Source organism: Nematostella vectensis, chromosome 9 (assembly GCF_932526225.1).
Source record: "Nematostella vectensis chromosome 9, jaNemVect1.1, whole genome shotgun sequence".
Taxonomy (NCBI): Eukaryota; Metazoa; Cnidaria; class Anthozoa; order Actiniaria; family Edwardsiidae; genus Nematostella; species Nematostella vectensis.
In genome coordinates, this window is record NC_064042.1 from 16,940,196 (window position 1) to 16,958,998 (window position 18,803).

At 42.8% G+C, this 18,803-nt stretch overlaps 9 non-coding genes across 9 annotated transcripts; all 9 read right to left on the minus strand.

Annotated features, from left to right (window-relative positions):
- Positions 1–260: 260 nt before the first annotated feature.
- On the minus strand, positions 261–346 carry Trnam-cau. The gene is given in 2 exon segments: positions 261–296; positions 310–346. It is a non-coding gene; the product is annotated as a tRNA-Met (tRNA).
- A 1,311-nt stretch (positions 347–1,657) lies between these two features.
- On the minus strand, positions 1,658–1,743 carry Trnam-cau. The gene is given in 2 exon segments: positions 1,658–1,693; positions 1,707–1,743. It is a non-coding gene; the product is annotated as a tRNA-Met (tRNA).
- Positions 1,744–5,155: 3,412 nt separating this feature from the next.
- Positions 5,156–5,241, minus strand: Trnam-cau. The gene is given in 2 exon segments: positions 5,156–5,191; positions 5,205–5,241. It is a non-coding gene; the product is annotated as a tRNA-Met (tRNA).
- Positions 5,242–6,206: 965 nt separating this feature from the next.
- On the minus strand, positions 6,207–6,292 carry Trnam-cau. Its single transcript is given in 2 exon segments — positions 6,207–6,242; positions 6,256–6,292. It is a non-coding gene; the product is annotated as a tRNA-Met (tRNA).
- A 3,412-nt stretch (positions 6,293–9,704) lies between these two features.
- Trnam-cau lies at positions 9,705–9,790 on the minus strand. Its single transcript is given in 2 exon segments — positions 9,705–9,740; positions 9,754–9,790. It is a non-coding gene; the product is annotated as a tRNA-Met (tRNA).
- A 2,896-nt stretch (positions 9,791–12,686) lies between these two features.
- Positions 12,687–12,772, minus strand: Trnam-cau. The gene is given in 2 exon segments: positions 12,687–12,722; positions 12,736–12,772. It is a non-coding gene; the product is annotated as a tRNA-Met (tRNA).
- Positions 12,773–14,435: 1,663 nt separating this feature from the next.
- Trnam-cau lies at positions 14,436–14,521 on the minus strand. The gene is given in 2 exon segments: positions 14,436–14,471; positions 14,485–14,521. It is a non-coding gene; the product is annotated as a tRNA-Met (tRNA).
- Positions 14,522–16,891: 2,370 nt separating this feature from the next.
- Positions 16,892–16,977, minus strand: Trnam-cau. The gene is given in 2 exon segments: positions 16,892–16,927; positions 16,941–16,977. It is a non-coding gene; the product is annotated as a tRNA-Met (tRNA).
- Positions 16,978–18,640: 1,663 nt separating this feature from the next.
- Positions 18,641–18,726, minus strand: Trnam-cau. Its single transcript is given in 2 exon segments — positions 18,641–18,676; positions 18,690–18,726. It is a non-coding gene; the product is annotated as a tRNA-Met (tRNA).
- Between the last annotated feature and the right edge of the window lie 77 nt (positions 18,727–18,803).

Genomic DNA, 18,803 nt, shown 5'->3' on the forward strand with positions numbered 1-18,803 from the left:
TACATGGGAAATGTGTCTTCTCTATGTGTGTTTGTGGTGTTTTCGTCAAACCGGTCATAGAGTCGTTCGTTTTCAAAAGAAAAAAAAAGGCCCCGTGTGAGGATCGAACTCACGACATTCAGATTTCTACATTCGATTATGGTATTGACGCGCCGCCTACTGCGCTAATGAGGCCAACATGAGAAATGTCTTCTCTATGTGTCTTTGTGGTGTTTTCGTCAAACCGGTCATAGTCATTCGTTTTCAAAAGAAAAAAAACATGCCCCGTGTGAGGATCGAACTCACGACCTTCAGATTTCTACATTTGATTATGAGACTGACGCGCTGCCTACTGCGCTAACGAGGCTAACATGAGAAATGTGTCTTCTCTATGCGTGTTTGTGGTGTTTTCGTCAAACCGGTCATAGAGTCATTTGTTTTCAAAAGAAAAAAATATGCCCCGTCTGGGGATCGAACTCACGACCTTAAGATTTCTACATTTGATTATGAGACTGACGCGCTGCCTACTGCGCTAACGAGGCTAACATGAGAAATGTGTCTTCTCTATGCGTGTTTGTGGTGTTTTCGTCAAACCGGTCATAGAGTCATTCGTGTTCAAAAGAAAAAAAATATGCCCTGTGTGAGGATCGAACTCACGACCTTCAGATTTCTAAATCAGATTATGAGACTGACGCGCTGCCTATTGCGCAAACGATGCCTACATGGGAAATGTGCCTTTTCTATGCGTGTTTGTGGTGTTTTCGTCAAACCGGTCATAGTCTTTCGTTTTTAAAAGAAAAAATATGCCCCTGAGGATCGAACTCACGACCTTCAGATTTCTACATTTGATTATGAGACTGACGCGCTGCCTACTGCGCTAACGAGGCCAACATGAGAAATGCGTCTTTTCTATGCGTGTCTGTGGTGTTTTCTTTAAACCGGTCATAGAGTCATTCGTTTTGAAAAAAAAATGTGCCCCGTGTGATGATCGAACTCACGACCTTCAGATTTCTAGATTTGATTATGAGACTGACGCGCTGCCTACTGCGCTTACGGACCAACATGAGAAAAGTCTCTTCTCTATGCGTGTTTGTTGTGTTTTTTGTCAAAGCGCTCATAGAGTCATTCGTTTTCAAAAGAAAAAAAAAATGTGCCACGTGTGAGGATCGAACTCACGACCTTCAGATTTCTAGATTTGATTATGATACTGACGCGCTTCCTACTGCGCTAACAAGGCCAACATAAGAAATGTGTCTTCTCTATGCGTGTTTGTGGTGTTTTCGTCAAACCGGTCATAGAGTCATTCGTTTTCAAAAGAAAAAATATGCCCCGTGTGAGGATCGAACTCACGACATTCAGATTTCTACATTCGATTATGATATTGACGCGCCGCCTACTGCGCTAACGAGGCCAACCTGAAAAATGTGTCTTCTCTATGCGTGTTTGTGGTGTTTTCGTCAAACCGGTCATAGATTCATTCGTTTTCAAAAGAAAAAAATATGCCCTGTCTGAGGATCGAACTCACGACATTCAGATTTCTACATTCGATTATGATACTGACGCGCTGCCTACTGCGCTAACGAGGCCAACATGAGAAAAGTGTCTTCTCTATGCGTGTTTGTTGTGTTTTTTGTCAAACCGCTCATAGAGTCGTTCGTTTTCAAAAGAAAAAAAATTGTGTCCCGTGTGAGGATCGAACTCACGACCTTCAGATTTCTAGATTTGATTATGAGACTGACGCGCTGCCTACTGCGCTAACGAGGCCAACATGAGAAATGTGTCTTCTCTATGCGTGTTTGTGGTGTTTTTGTCAAACCGGTCATAGAGTCTTACGTTTTCAAAAGAAAAAAAATTGCCCCGTCTGAGGATCGAACTCACGACATTCAGATTTCTACATTCGATTATGATACTGACGCGCTGCCTACTGCGCTAACAAGGTCAACATGAGAAATGCGTCTTTTCTATGCGTGTTTGTTGTGTTTTTTGTCAAACCGGTCATAGAGTCATTCGTTTTGAAAAAAAAAAATGTGCCCCGTGTGATGATCGAACTCACGACCTTCAGATTTCTAGATTTGATTATGAGACTGACGCGCTGCCTACTGCGCTAACTAGGCCAACATGAGAAAAGTCTCTTCTCTATGCGTGTTTGTTGTGTTTTTTGTCAAACCGCTCATAGAGTCATTCGTTTTAAAAAAAAATGTGCCCCGTGTGATGATCGAACTCACGACCTTCAGATTTCTAGATTTGATTATGAGACTGACGCGCTGCCTATTTCGCTAACGACGCCTACATGGGAAATGTGTCTTCTCTATGCGTGTTTGTGGTGTTTTCGTCAAACCGGTTATAGAGTCATTCGTTTTCAAAAGAATAAAATATGCTCCGTGTGAGGATCGAACTCACGCCCTTCAGATTTCTACATTTGATTATGAGACTTACACGCTGCCTAATGCGCTAGCGAGGCCAACCTGAGAAATGTGTCTTCTCTATACGTGTTTGTGGTGTTTTCGTCAAACCGGTCAGAGTCATTCGTTTTCAAAAGAAAAAAATATGCCCCGTGTGAGGATCGAACTCACGACCTTCAGATTTCTACATTTGATTATGAGACTGACGCGCTGCCTACTGCGCTAACGAGGTCAACATGAGAAATGCGTCTTTTCTATTCGTGTTTGTGGTGTTTTCGTCAAACCGCTCATAGAGTCATTCGTTTTCAAAAGAAAAAAAATATGCCCCGTGTGAGGATCGAACTCACGACCTTCAGATTTCTACATTTGATTATGAGACTGACGCGCTGCCTATTGCGCTAACGACGCCTACATGGGAAATGTGCCTTTTCTATGTGTGTTTGTGGTGCTTTCGTCAAACCGGTCATAGAGTCTTACGTTTTCAAAAGAAAAAAAATTGCCCCGTCTGAGGATCGAACTCACGACATTCAGATTTCTACATTCGATTATGATACTGACGCGCTGCCTACTGCGCTAACGAGGCCAACATGAGAAATGCGTCTTTTCTATGCGTGTTTGTTGTGTTTTTTGTCAAACCGGTCATAGATTCATTCGTTTTGAAAAAAAAAATGTGCCCCGTGTGATGATCGAACTCACGACCTTCTGATTTCTAGATTTGATTATGAGACTGACGCGCTGCCTACTGCGCTAACTAGGCCAACATGAGAAAAGTCTCTTCTCTTTGCGTGTTTGTTGTGTTTTTTGTCAAACCGCTCACAGAGTCATTCGTTTTAAAAAAAAATGTGCCCCGTGTGATGATCGAACTCACGACCTTCAGATTTCTAGATTTGATTATGAGACTGACGCGCTGCCTATTTCGCTAACGACGCCTACATGGGAAATGTGTCTTCTCTATGCGTGTTTGTGGTGTTTTCGTCAAACCGGTTATAGAGTCATTCGTTTTCAAAAGAATAAAATATGCTCCGTGTGAGGATCGAACTCACGCCCTTCAGATTTCTACATTTGATTATGAGACTTACACGCTGCCTAATGCGCTAGCGAGGCCAACCTGAGAAATGTGTCTTCTCTATACGTGTTTGTGGTGTTTTCGTCAAACCGGTCATAGAGTCATTCGTTTTCAAAAGAAAAAAATATGCCCCGTGTGAGGATCGAACTCACGACCTTCAGATTTCTACATTTGATTATGAGACTGACGCGCTGCCTACTGCGCTAACGAGGTCAACATGAGAAATGCGTCTTTTCTATTCGTGTTTGTGGTGTTTTCGTCAAACCGCTCATAGAGTCATTCGTTTTCAAAAGAAAAAAAATATGCCCCGTGTGAGGATCGAACTCACGACCTTCAGATTTCTACATTTGATTATGAGACTGACGCGCTGCCTATTGCGCTAACGACGCCTACATGGGAAATGTGCCTTTTCTATGTGTGTTTGTGGTGCTTTCGTCAAACCGGTCATAGAGTCTTTCGTTTTCAAAAGAAAAAAATATGCCCCGTGTGAGGATCGAACTCACGACATTCAGATTTCTACATTCGATTATGATACTGACGCGCCGCCTACTGCGCTAACGAGGCCAACATGAGAAATGTGTCTCCTCTATGCTTGTTTGTGGTGTTTTCGTCAAACCGGTCATAGATTCATTCGTTTTCAAAAGAAAAAAAATATGCCCCGTGTGAGGATCGAACTCAAGACCTTCAGATTTCTAGATTTGATTATGATACTGACGCGCTTCCTCCTGCGCTAACAAGGCCAACATAAGAAATGTGTCTTCTCTATGCGTGTTTGTGGTGTTTTCGTCAAACCGGTCATAGAGTCATTCGTTTTCAAAAGAAAAAAATATGCCCCGTGTGAGGATCGATCTCACGACCTTCAGATTTCTACATTTGATTATGAGACTGACGCGCTGCCTACTGCGCTAACGAGGCCAACATGAGAAAAGTCTCTTCTCTATGCGTGTTTGTTGCGTTTTTTGTCAAACCGCTCATAGAGTCATTCGTTTTCAAAAGAAAAAAAACATGTGCCCCGTGTGAGGATCGAACTCACGACCTTCAGATTTCTAGATTTGATTATGATACTGACGCGCTTCCTACTGCGCTAACAAGGCCAACATAAGAAATGTGTCTTCTCTATGCGTGTTTGTGGTGTTTTCGTCAAACCGGTCATAGAGTCATTCGTTTTCAAAAGAAAAAAATATTCCCCGTGTGAGGATCGATCTCACGACCTTCAGATTTCTACATTTGATTATGAGACTGACGCGCTGCCTACTGCGCTAACGAGGCCAACCTGAAAAATGTGTCTTTTCTATGCGTGTTTGTGGTGTTTTCGTGAAACCGGTCATAGAGTCATTCGTTTTCAAAAGAAAAAAATATGCCCTGTGTGAGTATCGAACTCACGACCTTCAGATTTCTAAATCAGATTATGAGACTGACGCGCTGCCTATTGCGCTAACGACGCCTACATGGGAAATGTGTCTTCTCTATGTGTGTTTGTGGTGTTTTCGTCAAACCGGTCATAGAGTCGTTCGTTTTCAAAAGAAAAAAAAAAGGCCCCGTGTGAGGATCGAACTCACGACATTCAGATTTCTACATTCGATTATGGTATTGACGCGCCGCCTACTGCGCTAATGAGGCCAACATGAGAAATGTGTCTTCTCTATGTGTCTTTGTGGTGTTTTCGTCAAACCGGTCATAGTCATTCGTTTTCAAAAGAAAAAAAACATGCCCCGTGTGAGGATCGAACTCACGACCTTCAGATTTCTACATTTGATTATGAGACTGACGCGCTGCCTACTGCGCTAACGAGGCTAACATGAGAAATGTGTCTGCTTATGCGTGTTTGTGGTGTTTTCGTCAAACCGGTCATAGAGTCATTTGTTTTCAAAAGAAAAAAATATGCCCCGTCTGGGGATCGAACTCACGACATTCAGATTTCTACATTCGATTATGAGACTGACGCGCTGCCTACTGCGCTAACGAGGCCAACATGAGAAATGCGTCTTTTCTATGCGTGTCTGTGGTGTTTTCTTTAAACCGGTCATAGAGTCATTCGTTTTGAAAAAAAAATGTGCCCCGTGTGATGATCGAACTCACGACCTTCAGATTTCTAGATTTGATTATGAGACTGACGCGCTGCCTACTGCGCTTACGGACCAACATGAGAAAAGTCTCTTCTCTATGCGTGTTTGTTGTGTTTTTTGTCAAAGCGCTCATAGAGTCATTCGTTTTCAAAAGAAAAAAAAAATGTGCCACGTGTGAGGATCGAACTCACGACCTTCAGATTTCTAGATTTGATTATGATACTGACGCGCTTCCTACTGCGCTAACAAGGCCAACATAAGAAATGTGTCTTCTCTATGCGTGTTTGTGGTGTTTTCGTCAAACCGGTCATAGAGTCATTCGTTTTCAAAAGAAAAAATATGCCCCGTGTGAGGATCGAACTCACGACATTCAGATTTCTACATTCGATTATGATATTGACGCGCCGCCTACTGCGCTAACGAGGCCAACCTGAAAAATGTGTCTTCTCTATGCGTGTTTGTGGTGTTTTCGTCAAACCGGTCATAGATTCATTCGTTTTCAAAAGAAAAAAATATGCCCTGTCTGAGGATCGAACTCACGACATTCAGATTTCTACATTCGATTATGATACTGACGCGCTGCCTACTGCGCTAACGAGGCCAACATGAGAAAAGTGTCTTCTCTATGCGTGTTTGTTGTGTTTTTTGTCAAACCGCTCATAGAGTCGTTCGTTTTCAAAAGAAAAAAAATTGTGTCCCGTGTGAGGATCGAACTCACGACCTTCAGATTTCTAGATTTGATTATGAGACTGACGCGCTGCCTACTGCGCTAACGAGGCCAACATGAGAAATGTGTCTTCTCTATGCGTGTTTGTGGTGTTTTTGTCAAACCGGTCATAGAGTCTTACGTTTTCAAAAGAAAAAAAATTGCCCCGTCTGAGGATCGAACTCACGACATTCAGATTTCTACATTCGATTATGATACTGACGCGCTGCCTACTGCGCTAACGAGGCCAACATGAGAAATGCGTCTTTTCTATGCGTGTTTGTTGTGTTTTTTGTCAAACCGGTCATAGAGTCATTCGTTTTGAAAAAAAAAAATGTGCCCCGTGTGATGATCGAACTCACGACCTTCAGATTTCTAGATTTGATTATGAGACTGACGCGCTGCCTACTGCGCTAACTAGGCCAACATGAGAAAAGTCTCTTCTCTATGCGTGTTTGTTGTGTTTTTTGTCAAACCGCTCATAGAGTCATTCGTTTTAAAAAAAAATGTGCCCCGTGTGATGATCGAACTCACGACCTTCAGATTTCTAGATTTGATTATGAGACTGACGCGCTGCCTATTTCGCTAACGACGCCTACATGGGAAATGTGTCTTCTCTATGCGTGTTTGTGGTGTTTTCGTCAAACCGGTTATAGAGTCATTCGTTTTCAAAAGAATAAAATATGCTCCGTGTGAGGATCGAACTCACGCCCTTCAGATTTCTACATTTGATTATGAGACTTACACGCTGCCTAATGCGCTAGCGAGGCCAACCTGAGAAATGTGTCTTCTCTATACGTGTTTGTGGTGTTTTCGTCAAACCGGTCAGAGTCATTCGTTTTCAAAAGAAAAAAATATGCCCCGTGTGAGGATCGAACTCACGACCTTCAGATTTCTACATTTGATTATGAGACTGACGCGCTGCCTACTGCGCTAACGAGGTCAACATGAGAAATGCGTCTTTTCTATTCGTGTTTGTGGTGTTTTCGTCAAACCGCTCATAGAGTCATTCGTTTTCAAAAGAAAAAAAATATGCCCCGTGTGAGGATCGAACTCACGACCTTCAGATTTCTACATTTGATTATGAGACTGACGCGCTGCCTATTGCGCTAACGACGCCTACATGGGAAATGTGCCTTTTCTATGTGTGTTTGTGGTGCTTTCGTCAAACCGGTCATAGAGTCTTACGTTTTCAAAAGAAAAAAAATTGCCCCGTCTGAGGATCGAACTCACGACATTCAGATTTCTACATTCGATTATGATACTGACGCGCTGCCTACTGCGCTAACGAGGCCAACATGAGAAATGCGTCTTTTCTATGCGTGTTTGTTGTGTTTTTTGTCAAACCGGTCATAGAGTCATTCGTTTTGAAAAAAAAAATGTGCCCCGTGTGATGATCGAACTCACGACCTTCTGATTTCTAGATTTGATTATGAGACTGACGCGCTGCCTACTGCGCTAACTAGGCCAACATGAGAAAAGTATCTTCTCTTTGCGTGTTTGTTGTGTTTTTTGTCAAACCGCTCACAGAGTCATTCGTTTTAAAAAAAAATGTGCCCCGTGTGATGATCGAACTCACGACCTTCAGATTTCTAGATTTGATTATGAGACTGACGCGCTGCCTATTTCGCTAACGACGCCTACATGTGAAATGTGTCTTCTCTATGCAAGTTTGTGGTGTTTTCGTCAAACCGGTTATAGAGTCATTCGTTTTCAAAAGAATAAAATATGCTCCGTGTGAGGATCGAACTCACGCCCTTCAGATTTCTACATTTGATTATGAGACTTACACGCTGCCTAATGCGCTAGCGAGGCCAACCTGAGAAATGTGTCTTCTCTATACGTGTTTGTGGTGTTTTCGTCAAACCGGTCATAGAGTCATTCGTTTTCAAAAGAAAAAAATATGCCCCGTGTGAGGATCGAACTCACGACCTTCAGATTTCTACATTTGATTATGAGACTGACGCGCTGCCTACTGCGCTAACGAGGTCAACATGAGAAATGCGTCTTTTCTATTCGTGTTTGTGGTGTTTTCGTCAAACCGCTCATAGAGTCATTCGTTTTCAAAAGAAAAAAAATATGCCCCGTGTGAGGATCGAACTCACGACCTTCAGATTTCTACATTTGATTATGAGACTGACGCGCTGCCTATTGCGCTAACGACGCCTACATGGGAAATGTGCCTTTTCTATGTGTGTTTGTGGTGCTTTCGTCAAACCGGTCATAGAGTCTTTCGTTTTCAAAAGAAAAAAATATGCCCCGTGTGAGGATCGAACTCACGACATTCAGATTTCTACATTCGATTATGATACTGACGCGCCGCCTACTGCGCTAACGAGGCCAACATGAGAAATGTGTCTCCTCTATGCTTGTTTGTGGTGTTTTCGTCAAACCGGTCATAGAGTCATTCGTTTTCAAAAGAAAAAAAATATGCCCCGTGTGAGGATCGAACTCAAGACCTTCAGATTTCTAGATTTGATTATGATACTGACGCGCTTCCTCCTGCGCTAACAAGGCCAACATAAGAAATGTGTCTTCTCTATGCGTGTTTGTGGTGTTTTCGTCAAACCGGTCATAGAGTCATTCGTTTTCAAAAGAAAAAAATATGCCCCGTGTGAGGATCGATCTCACGACCTTCAGATTTCTACATTTGATTATGAGACTGACGCGCTGCCTACTGCGCTAACGAGGCCAACATGAGAAAAGTCTCTTCTCTATGCGTGTTTGTTGCGTTTTTTGTCAAACCGCTCATAGAGTCATTCGTTTTCAAAAGAAAAAAAACATGTGCCCCGTGTGAGGATCGAACTCACGACCTTCAGATTTCTAGATTTGATTATGATACTGACGCGCTTCCTACTGCGCTAACAAGGCCAACATAAGAAATGTGTCTTCTCTATGCGTGTTTGTGGTGTTTTCGTCAAACCGGTCATAGAGTCATTCGTTTTCAAAAGAAAAAAATATTCCCCGTGTGAGGATCGATCTCACGACCTTCAGATTTCTACATTTGATTATGAGACTGACGCGCTGCCTACTGCGCTAACGAGGCCAACCTGAAAAATGTGTCTTTTCTATGCGTGTTTGTGGTGTTTTCGTGAAACCGGTCATAGAGTCATTCGTTTTCAAAAGAAAAAAATATGCCCTGTGTGAGTATCGAACTCACGACCTTCAGATTTCTAAATCAGATTATGAGACTGACGCGCTGCCTATTGCGCTAACGACGCCTACATGGGAAATGTGTCTTCTCTATGTGTGTTTGTGGTGTTTTCGTCAAACCGGTCATAGAGTCGTTCGTTTTCAAAAGAAAAAAAAAAGGCCCCGTGTGAGGATCGAACTCACGACATTCAGATTTCTACATTCGATTATGGTATTGACGCGCCGCCTACTGCGCTAATGAGGCCAACATGAGAAATGTGTCTTCTCTATGTGTCTTTGTGGTGTTTTCGTCAAACCGGTCATAGTCATTCGTTTTCAAAAGAAAAAAAACATGCCCCGTGTGAGGATCGAACTCACGACCTTCAGATTTCTACATTTGATTATGAGACTGACGCGCTGCCTACTGCGCTAACGAGGCTAACATGAGAAATGTGTCTTCTTATGCGTGTTTGTGGTGTTTTCGTCAAACCGGTCATAGAGTCATTTGTTTTCAAAAGAAAAAAATATGCCCCGTCTGGGGATCGAACTCACGACATTCAGATTTCTACATTCGATTATGATACTGACGCGCTGCCTACTGCGCTAACGAGGCCAACATGAGAAAAGTGTCTTCTGTATGCGTGTTTGTTGTGTTTTTTGTCAAACCGCTCATAGAGTCATTCGTTTTCAAAAGAAAAAAAATTGTGCCCCGTGTGGGATCGAACTCACGACCTTCAGTTTTCTAGATTTGATTATTAGACTGACGCGCTGCCTATTGCGCTAACGACGCCTACATGGGAAATGTGCTTTTTCTATGCGTGTTTGTGGTGTTTTCGTCAAACCGGTCATAGAGTCTTACGTTTTCAAAAGAAAAAAATATGCCCCGTCTGAGGATCGAACTCACGACATTCAGATTTCTACATTCGATTATGATACTGACGCGCTGCCTACTGCGCTAACGAGGCCAACCTGAAAAATGTGTCTTCTCTATGCGTGTTTGTGGCGTTTTCGTCAAACCGGTCATAGAGTCATTCGTGTTCAAAAGAAAAAGAATATGCCCTGTGTGAGGATCGAACTCACGACCTTCAGATTTCTAAATCAGATTATGAGACTGACGCGCTGCCTATTGCGCTAACGATGCCTACATTGGAAATGTGCCTTTTCTATGCGTGTTTGTGGTGTTTTCGTCAAACCGGTCATAGTCTTTCGTTTTTAAAAGAAAAAATATGCCCCTGAGGATCGAACTCACGACCTTCAGATTTCTACATTTGATTATGAGACTGACGCGCTGCCTACTGCGCTAACGAGGCCAACATGAGAAATGCGTCTTTTCTATGCGTGTCTGTGGTGTTTTCTTTAAACCGGTCATAGAGTCATTCGTTTTGAAAAAAAAAATGTGCCCCGTGTGATGATCGAACTCACGACCTTCAGATTTCTAGATTTGATTATGAGACTGACGCGCTGCCTACTGCGCTTACAGACCAACATGAGAAAAGTCTCTTCTCTATGCGTGTTTGTTGTGTTTTTTGTCAAACCTCTCATAGAGTCATTCGTTTTCAGAAGAAAAAAAAAATGTGCCACGTGTGAGGATCGAACTCACGACCTTCAGATTTCTAGATTTGATTATGATACTGACGCGCTTCCTACTGCGCTAACAAGGCCAACATAAGAAATGTGTCTTCTCTATGCGTGTTTGTGGTGTTTTCGTCAAACCGGTCATAGAGTCATTCGTTTTCAAAAGAAAAAAATATGCCCCGTGTGAGGATCGATCTCACGACCTTCAGATTTCTACATTTGATTATGAGACTGACGCGCTGCCTACTGCGCTAACGAGGCCAACATGAGAAAAGTCTCTTCTCTATGCGTGTTTGTTGCGTTTTTTGTCAAACCGCTCATAGAGTCATTCGTTTTCAAAAGAAAAAAAACATGTGCCCCGTGTGAGGATCGAACTCACGACCTTCAGATTTCTACATTCGATTATGATACTGACGCGCCGCCTACTGCGCTAACGAGGCCAACATGAGAAATGTGTCTCCTCTATGCTTGTTTGTGGTGTTTTCGTCAAACCGGTCATAGAGTCATTCGTTTTCAAAAGAAAAAAAATATGCCCCGTGTGAGGATCGAACTCAAGACCTTCAGATTTCTAGATTTGATTATGATACTGACGCGCTTCCTACTGCGCTAACAAGGCCAACATAAGAAATGTGTCTTCTCTATGCGTGTTTGTGGTGTTTTCGTCAAACCGGTCATAGAGTCATTCGTTTTCAAAAGAAAAAAATATGCCCCGTGTGAGGATCGATCTCACGACCTTCAGATTTCTACATTTGATTATGAGACTGACGCGCTGCCTACTGCGCTAACGAGGCCAACATGAGAAAAGTCTCTTCTCTATGCGTGTTTGTTGCGTTTTTTGTCAAACCGCTCATAGAGTCATTCGTTTTCAAAAGAAAAAAAACATGTGCCCCGTGTGAGGATCGAACTCACGACCTTCAGATTTCTAGATTTGATTATGATACTGACGCGCTTCCTACTGCGCTAACAAGGCCAACATAAGAAATGTGTCTTCTCTATGCGTGTTTGTGGTGTTTTCGTCAAACCGGTCATAGAGTCATTCGTTTTCAAAAGAAAAAAAAATGTGCCCCGTGTGAGGATCGATCTCACGACCTTCAGATTTCTACATTTGATTATGAGACTGACGCGCTGCCTACTGCGCTAACGAGGCCAACCTGAAAAATGTGTCTTCTCTATGCGTGTTTGTGGTGTTTTCGTGAAACCGGTCATAGAGTCATTCGTTTTCAAAAGAAAAAAATATGCCCCGTGTGAGGATCGATCTCACGACCTTCAGATTTCTACATTAGATTATGAGACTGACGCGCTGCCTACTGCGCTAACGAGGCCAACCTGAAAAATGTGTCTTCTCTATGCGTGTTTGCGGTGTTTTCGTGAAACCGGTCATAGAGTCATTCGTTTTCAAAAGAAAAAAATATGCCCTGTGTGAGTATCGAACTCACGACCTTCAGATTTCTAAATCAGATTATGAGACTGACGCGCTGCCTATTGCGCTAACGACGCCTACATGGGAAATGTGTCTTCTCTATGTGTGTTTGTGGTGTTTTCGTCAAACCGGTCATAGAGTCGTTCGTTTTCAAAAGAAAAAAAAAGGCCCCGTGTGAGGATCGAACTCACGACATTCAGATTTCTACATTCGATTATGGTATTGACGCGCCGCCTACTGCGCTAATGAGGCCAACATGAGAAATGTGTCTTCTCTATGTGTCTTTGTGGTGTTTTCGTCAAACCGGTCATAGTCATTCGTTTTCAAAAGAAAAAAAACATGCCCCGTGTGAGGATCGAACTCACGACCTTCAGATTTCTACATTTGATTATGAGACTGACGCGCTGCCTACTGCGCTAACGAGGCTAACATGAGAAATGTGTCTTCTCTATGCGTGTTTGTGGTGTTTTCGTCAAACCGGTCATAGAGTCATTTGTTTTCAAAAGAAAAAAATATGCCCCGTCTGGGGATCGAACTCACGACATTCAGATTTCTACATTCGATTATGATACTGACGCGCTGCCTACTGCGCTAACGAGGCCAACATGAGAAAAGTGTCTTCTGTATGCGTGTTTGTTGTGTTTTTTGTCAAACCGCTCATAGAGTCATTCGTTTTCAAAAGAAAAAAAATTGTGCCCCGTGTGGGATCGAACTCACGACCTTCAGTTTTCTAGATTTGATTATGAGACTGACGCGCTGCCTATTGCGCTAACAACGCCTACATGGGAAATGTGCTTTTTCTATGCGTGTTTGTGGTGTTTTCGTCAAACCGGTCATAGAGTCTTACGTTTTCAAAAGAAAAAAATATGCCCCGTCTGAGGATCGAACTCACGACATTCAGATTTCTACATTCGATTATGATACTGACGCGCTGCCTACTGCGCTAACGAGGCCAACCTGAAAAATGTGTCTTCTCTATGCGTGTTTGTGGTGTTTTCGTCAAACCGGTCATAGAGTCATTCGTGTTCAAAAGAAAAAAAATATGCCCTGTGTGAGGATCGAACTCACGACCTTCAGATTTCTAAATCAGATTATGAGACTGACGCGCTGCCTATTGCGCTAAGATGCCTACATGGGAAATGTGCCTTTTCTATGCGTGTTTGTGGTGTTTTCGTCAAACCGGTCATAGTCTTTCGTTTTTAAAAGACAAAATATGCCCCTGAGGATCGAACTCACGACCTTCAGATTTCTACATTTGATTATGAGACTGACGCGCTGCCTACTGCGCTAACGAGGCCAACATGAGAAATGCGTCTTTTCTATGCGTGTCTGTGGTGTTTTCTTTAAACCGGTCATAGAGTCATTCGTTTTGAAAAAAAAAATGTGCCCCGTGTGATGATCGAACTCACGACCTTCAGATTTCTAGATTTGATTATGAGACTGACGCGCTGCCTACTGCGCTTACGGACCAACATGAGAAAAGTCTCTTCTCTATGCGTGTTTGTTGTGTTTTTTGTCAAAGCGCTCATAGAGTCATTCGTTTTCAAAAGAAAAAAAAAATGTGCCACGTGTGAGCATCGAACTCACGACCTTCAGATTTCTAGATTTGATTATGATACTGACGCGCTTCCTACTGCGCTAACAAGTCCAACATAAGAAATGTGTCTTCTCTATGCGTGTTTGTGGTGTTTTCGTCAAACCGGTCATAGAGTCATTCGTTTTCAAAAGAAAAAATATGCCCCGTGTGAGGATCGAACTCACGACATTCAGATTTCTACATTCGATTATGATATTGACGCGCCGCCTACTGCGCTAACGAGGCCAACCTGAAAAATGTGTCTTCTCTATGCGTGTTTGTGGTGTTTTCGTCAAACCGGTCATAGATTCATTCGTTTTCAAAAGAAAAAAATATGCCCTGGCTGAGGATCGAACTCACGACATTCAGATTTCTACATTCGATTATGATACTGACGCGCTGCCTACTGCGCTAACGAGGCCAACATGAGAAAAGTGTCTTCTCTATGCGTGTTTGTTGTGTTTTTTGTCAAACCGCTCATAGAGTCGTTCGTTTTCAAAAGAAAAAAAATTGTGTCCCGTGTGAGGATCGAACTCACGACCTTCAGATTTCTAGATTTGATTATGAGACTGACGCGCTGCCTACTGCGCTAACGAGGCCAACATGAGAAATGTGTCTTCTCTATGCGTGTTTGTGGTGTTTTTGTCAAACCGGTCATAGAGTCTTACGTTTTCAAAAGAAAAAAAATTGCCCCGTCTGAGGATCGAACTCACGACATTCAGATTTCTACATTCGATTATGATACTGACGCGCTGCCTACTGCGCTAACGAGGCCAACATGAGAAATGCGTCTTTTCTATGCGTGTTTGTTGTGTTTTTTGTCAAACCGGTCATAGAGTCATTCGTTTTGAAAAAAAAAATGTGCCCCGTGTGATGATCGAACTCACGACCTTCAGATTTCTAGATTTGATTATGAGACTGACGCGCTGCCTACTGCGCTAACTAGGCCAACATGAGAAAAGTCTCTTCTCTATGCGTGTTTGTTGTGTTTTTTGTCAAACCGCTCATAGAGTCATTCGTTTTAAAAAAAAATGTGCCCCGTGTGATGATCGAACTCACGACCTTCAGATTTCTAGATTTGATTATGAGACTGACGCGCTGCCTATTTCGCTAACGACGCCTACATGGGAAATGTGTCTTCTCTATGCGTGTTTGTGGTGTTTTCGTCAAACCGGTTATAGAGTCATTCGTTTTCAAAAGAATAAAATATGCTCCGTGTGAGGATCGAACTCACGCCCTTCAGATTTCTTCATTTGATTATGAGACTTACACGCTGCCTAATGCGCTAGCGAGGCCAACCTGAGAAATGTGTCTTCTCTATACGTGTTTGTGGTGTTTTCGTCAAACCGGTCATAGAGTCATTCGTTTTCAAAAGAAAAAAATATGCCCCGTGTGAGGATCGATCTCACGACCTTCAGATTTCTACATTTGATTATGAGACTGACGCGCTGCCTACTGCGCTAACGAGGCCAACATGAGAAAAGTCTCTTCTCTATGCGTGTTTGTTGCGTTTTTTGTCAAACCGCTCATAGAGTCATTCGTTTTCAAAAGAAAAAAAACATGTGCCCCGTGTGAGGATCGAACTCACGACCTTCAGATTTCTACATTCGATTATGATACTGACGCGCCGCCTACTGCGCTAACGAGGCCAACATGAGAAATGTGTCTCCTCTATGCTTGTTTGTGGTGTTTTCGTCAAACCGGTCATAGAGTCATTCGTTTTCAAAAGAAAAAAAATATGCCCCGTGTGAGGATCGAACTCAAGACCTTCAGATTTCTAGATTTGATTATGATACTGACGCGCTTCCTACTGCGCTAACAAGGCCAACATAAGAAATGTGTCTTCTCTATGCGTGTTTGTGGTGTTTTCGTCAAACCGGTCATAGAGTCATTCGTTTTCAAAAGAAAAAAATATGCCCCGTGTGAGGATCGATCTCACGACCTTCAGATTTCTACATTTGATTATGAGACTGACGCGCTGCCTACTGCGCTAACGAGGCCAACATGAGAAAAGTCTCTTCTCTATGCGTGTTTGTTGCGTTTTTTGTCAAACCGCTCATAGAGTCATTCGTTTTCAAAAGAAAAAAAACATGTGCCCCGTGTGAGGATCGAACTCACGACCTTCAGATTTCTAGATTTGATTATGATACTGACGCGCTTCCTACTGCGCTAACAAGGCCAACATAAGAAATGTGTCTTCTCTATGCGTGTTTGTGGTGTTTTCGTCAAACCGGTCATAGAGTCATTCGTTTTCAAAAGAAAAAAAAATGTGCCCCGTGTGAGGATCGATCTCACGACCTTCAGATTTCTACATTTGATTATGAGACTGACGCGCTGCCTACTGCGCTAACGAGGCCAACCTGAAAAATGTGTCTTCTCTATGCGTGTTTGTGGTGTTTTCGTGAAACCGGTCATAGAGTCATTCGTTTTCAAAAGAAAAAAATATGCCCCGTGTGAGGATCGATCTCACGACCTTCAGATTTCTACATTAGATTATGAGACTGACGCGCTGCCTACTGCGCTAACGAGGCCAACCTGAAAAATGTGTCTTCTCTATGCGTGTTTGCGGTGTTTTCGTGAAACCGGTCATAGAGTCATTCGTTTTCAAAAGAAAAAAATATGCCCTGTGTGAGTATCGAACTCACGACCTTCAGATTTCTAAATCAGATTATGAGACTGACGCGCTGCCTATTGCGCTAACGACGCCTACATGGGAAATGTGTCTTCTCTATGTGTGTTTGTGGTGTTTTCGTCAAACCGGTCATAGAGTCGTTCGTTTTCAAAAGAAAAAAAAAGGCCCCGTGTGAGGATCGAACTCACGACATTCAGATTTCTACATTCGATTATGGTATTGACGCGCCGCCTACTGCGCTAATGAGGCCAACATGAGAAATGTGTCTTCTCTATGTGTCTTTGTGGTGTTTTCGTCAAACCGGTCATAGTCATTCGTTTTCAAAAGAAAAAAAACATGCCCCGTGTGAGGATCGAACTCACGACCTTCAGATTTCTACATTTGATTATGAGACTGACGCGCTGCCTACTGCGCTAACGAGGCTAACATGAGAAATGTGTCTTCTCTATGCGTGTTTGTGGTGTTTTCGTCAAACCGGTCATAGAGTCATTTGTTTTCAAAAGAAAAAAATATGCCCCGTCTGGGGATCGAACTCACGACATTCAGATTTCTACATTCGATTATGATACTGACGCGCTGCCTACTGCGCTAACGAGGCCAACATGAGAAAAGTGTCTTCTGTATGCGTGTTTGTTGTGTTTTTTGTCAAACCGCTCATAGAGTCATTCGTTTTCAAAAGAAAAAAAATTGTGCCCCGTGTGGGATCGAACTCACGACCTTCAGTTTTCTAGATTTGATTATGAGACTGACGCGCTGCCTATTGCGCTAACAACGCCTACATGGGAAATGTGCTTTTTCTATGCGTGTTTGTGGTGTTTTCGTCAAACCGGTCATAGAGTCTTACGTTTTCAAAAGAAAAAAATATGCCCCGTCTGAGGATCGAACTCACGACATTCAGATTTCTACATTCGATTATGATACTGACGCGCTGCCTACTGCGCTAACGAGGCCAACCTGAAAAATGTGTCTTCTCTATGCGTGTTTGTGGTGTTTTCGTCAAACCGGTCATAGAGTCATTCGTGTTCAAAAGAAAAAAAATATGCCCTGTGTGAGGATCGAACTCACGACCTTCAGATTTCTAAATCAGATTATGAGACTGACGCGCTGCCTATTGCGCTAAGATGCCTACATGGGAAATGTGCCTTTTCTATGCGTGTTTGTGGTGTTTTCGTCAAACCGGTCATAGTCTTTCGTTTTTAAAAGACAAAATATGCCCCTGAGGATCGAACTCACGACCTTCAGATTTCTACATTTGATTATGAGACTGACGCGCTGCCTACTGCGCTAACGAGGCCAACATGAGAAATGCGTCTTTTCTATGCGTGTCTGTGGTGTTTTCTTTAAACCGGTCATAGAGTCATTCGTTTTGAAAAAAAAAATGTGCCCCGTGTGATGATCGAACTCACGACCTTCAGATTTCTAGATTTGATTATGAGACTGACGCGCTGCCTACTGCGCTTACGGACCAACATGAGAAAAGTCTCTTCTCTATGCGTGTTTGTTGTGTTTTTTGTCAAAGCGCTCATAGAGTCATTCGTTTTCAAAAGAAAAAAAAAATGTGCCACGTGTGAGCATCGAACTCACGACCTTCAGATTTCTAGATTTGATTATGATACTGACGCGCTTCCTACTGCGCTAACAAGTCCAACATAAGAAATGTGTCTTCTCTATGCGTGTTTGTGGTGTTTTCGTCAAACCGGTCATAGAGTCATTCGTTTTCAAAAGAAAAAATATGCCCCGTGTGAGGATCGAACTCACGACATTCAGATTTCTACATTCGATTATGATATTGACGCGCCGCCTACTGCGCTAACGAGGCCAACCTGAAAAATGTGTCTTCTCTATGCGTGTTTGTGGTGTTTTCGTCAAACCGGTCATAGATTCATTCGTTTTCAAAAGAAAAAAATATGCCCTGGCTGAGGATCGAACTCACGACATTCAGATTTCTACATTCGATTATGATACTGACGCGCTGCCTACTGCGCTAACGAGGCCAACATGAGAAAAGTGTCTTCTCTATGCGTGTTTGTTGTGTTTTTTGTCAAACCGCTCATAGAGTCGTTCGTTTTCAAAAGAAAAAAAATTGTGTCCCGTGTGAGGATCGAACTCACGACCTTCAGATTTCTAGATTTGATTATGAGACTGACGCGCTGCCTACTGCGCTAACGAGGCCAACATGAGAAATGTGTCTTCTCTATGCGTGTTTGTGGTGTTTTTGTCAAACCGGTCATAGAGTCTTACGTTTTCAA